Source organism: Berghia stephanieae, chromosome 7 (genome assembly GCF_034508935.2).
Source record: "Berghia stephanieae isolate SIO BIC M18660-M18661 chromosome 7, UCSD_Bste_1.3, whole genome shotgun sequence".
Classification (NCBI taxonomy): domain Eukaryota; kingdom Metazoa; phylum Mollusca; class Gastropoda; order Nudibranchia; family Aeolidiidae; genus Berghia; species Berghia stephanieae.
The window spans coordinates 57,625,768-57,628,539 of record NC_088366.1 but is presented as its reverse complement, the minus strand read 5'-3'; the positions used below and the strand labels follow the sequence as shown (position 1 = coordinate 57,628,539).

Here is a 2,772-nt window from a genome sequence, read left to right as displayed (position 1 = left end):
CACATTTAGGTTATATCAGCGCCAAAACAGAGTTTAGTTAACATTAGTCCTTCAGAGCCGTTTAGCCCATGGAGCCGAAGTTTATTATTGTTTTAAAATTATAACGTGAAATGGACTGTTGGAATTGCTTGCTACCCTTTAGAGAGGATGCTGCTAGTCTATCGCAAAGTACTTTCCGTCAGATCTAACAGATCTAGCTACCCAATCGCTACTCGGGGAACAGGGGGGTGGGGGTGGTCAGAGAAAAAAATCTCGACTTCACCCGGGATCGATCTCAGCACCTTAACGCTAGAATGGATAACTCAATTTGGTCCACGGTTCTCTAGGGGGGGGGGGGGGGGGGGGGGGGGCAGCGTGGCTCAGCGGTATGGTCTTTGCTTCGTACCCAAAAGGTACCGAGTTCGACTACCCGCCTCGTTGTGTGGCCTTGAGCAAGTCACCTCGCCCTAGCTCCTTTTGCGGCTGACGCACTAGGCTATTCCAGTCTTCCCTTGGAATAGACAACAAAAGACAAATTTCTCCTTGGGGATGAATAAAGGGAATTTCTTCTTTCTTTCAAAGGAGCAGAGGGGACAATTTCCATTTTCTGGGTACGAGAAAGCTCTCTCCCTCTCTCTCTCTCTCTCTCTCTCTCTCTCTCTCTCTCTCTCTCTCTCTCTCCCTCCCCCCCCCCTCTCTCTCTCTCTCTCTCTCTCTCTCTCTAAAATCCCATGTCCAACGCGCGGCATAGATTGGGTAGATGGGTCTTTTAGATCTGTTGGGTAAGTAGTAAGCATTTACAACCTTAGAAGGTCCGTTGGTACCGTTTTTGTGACCAAATAATATTATATACAAAGTACAAAGGCGTTTAAAAAAACAAAACAAAAACAAACAAACCAAAAAAAAAAAGCAAAAAAAAAAAAAAATAATAATAATAAAAACCCCAACAAATAGACAAACAAAAAAACCCATAAATAATAATAATAATAAAAAAAGAAACAAAATCTTTAAAAACAACACCCCCCCCCCCCCCCCAATTACAACAACAAAAAGAAAAGAAATAACACACAAAACAATCTTCTGACAACTCTTACATCGGCACAAATCACACCAGGGACAAGTGAGGCAATTTAGCCATTGCGTTTCGTGAAATATTAAATGCCACGGTCATGACCTAAAGCGTTTTGTTGTCACTGTCATTGTCACCCCATATTTTAATGGATTAAAAATAAATAAGAATAAAGTATGCAGCGCTTTAATGAAATGGCACCTCTCTCTCTCTCTCTCTCTCTCTCTCTCTCTCTCTCTCTCTCCAGGATGTTAGAGGCCTTCACTTTCTTTCGCGAAGAGTGACCGATATAATCTTTCACTGCATTCATGCATACCAGCACATTCCTCTCTCTTTCTCTCTCTCTCTCTCTCTCTCTCTCTCTCTCTCTCTCTCTCTCTCTCTCTCTCCACACTCCCCACATACATATCTCCACGATGATAAAGGCCTTCTCTATATGTCGCGAAGAGAGTGACCGATATAATCTTTCACCACCCCCCCCCTCTCTCTCTCTCCCTCTCTCTCTCTCTCTCTCTGTGTGTGTGTGTGTGTGTGTGTGTGTGTGTGTGTGTGTGTGTAACTCCATTATGTTGGAGACTCGTCTTTCTCAAGTCAAAGAGTGAATAGATGACCGGTAACCCAGACAAAGCAATAACAAGCTATGATGACAAGTCCAGCCAATCTAAACAAACTCTTGTTGATTGGACGCCGGACGCAGACGTGAAAAGGCTGTCTCAAACTCAGGGGCGTCGTGATGAAAGTTGTCAAAGAGTCGAAGAGCGTTAGGGCTAACACACACCGGAGACTGACTCCGACGACCCGGCACTGCCGTCCTCTGCCGTCTTCCGGATAAAGACGTCGGGCACGGACAAAATACTAAGAATAAAGAGAAGAGCCGCTAGACCTACCCATATCAAGCACCCGACGTCCTCTGTCGTTTTTTTTTTTTTCGAGCTTGGTGTGGGTAGGTCTTGCGGCTCTTCTCTTTATTCTTAGTATTTTGTCCGTGTCCAACGTCTTTATCCTGAAGACGTTAGAGGACGGCAGTGTCGGGTCGTCGGAGTCAGTCTCCGATGTGGGTTAACCCTTAGTTAACTTGTAACATTGGCGTTTCGTTTGTATAGGTTTTATGGAGGAGGATGATGCTATGAACCGAGATGCACCGTGATGTGGCATTCATTCATTCATTGTGGCAACCCTGCAAAATGCGGGATTAGCTGAAAGAAGAAGATTTGTATGGGTTTTACGGCGCTTACAAAACTTTTAGGTCATTTCAGTGCCAGTAAAAAGGAAGATGCCGGGGGAAAAAATTGCAGGTCTGACGTTTAAAGCATCAAGGACAAAGGGGGCTGGTTCGTTTGTTTGTTTTAAAGGGTTTTACGGCACTTGAAACACATTAAGGTCATATCAGCGCCAGTAAAAAGGAAGAAAATGGGATAGTAAGAAAATTTCTAGAAATACAATTAAAGCAGCCAAAGAAAAGGTAAGACAAAAGCGAAATCGGTTCAAATAAGAACAGATGTAGATTCCAAGAGCACACGATCAATGTACTTAGTTTGAGATCACCCAAAAGTCTCATCCAGACACAAGCACGGGTCCCCACTAAGAAGAATACACTCAAAATGTGTTACAAATCAAAAGAAAACATAATGCAGTGCTATTATATCATCTCCCAAAACTAAATATACATTTGACTGTTTCCCTCTCAGCCAGGGCATCCGGCCAGGACCATGACAAAACCAATT

The 2,772-nt window shown here is 43.8% G+C and overlaps 1 protein-coding gene across 1 annotated transcript in view; it reads right to left on the bottom strand.

The window, feature by feature from the left end:
• The window catches only part of LOC144976597 (pre-mRNA-splicing factor ATP-dependent RNA helicase PRP16-like), a 10,892-nt gene that overhangs the window by 2,033 nt on the left and 6,087 nt on the right, over positions 1 to 2,772 (bottom strand). The window lies entirely within an intron of this gene.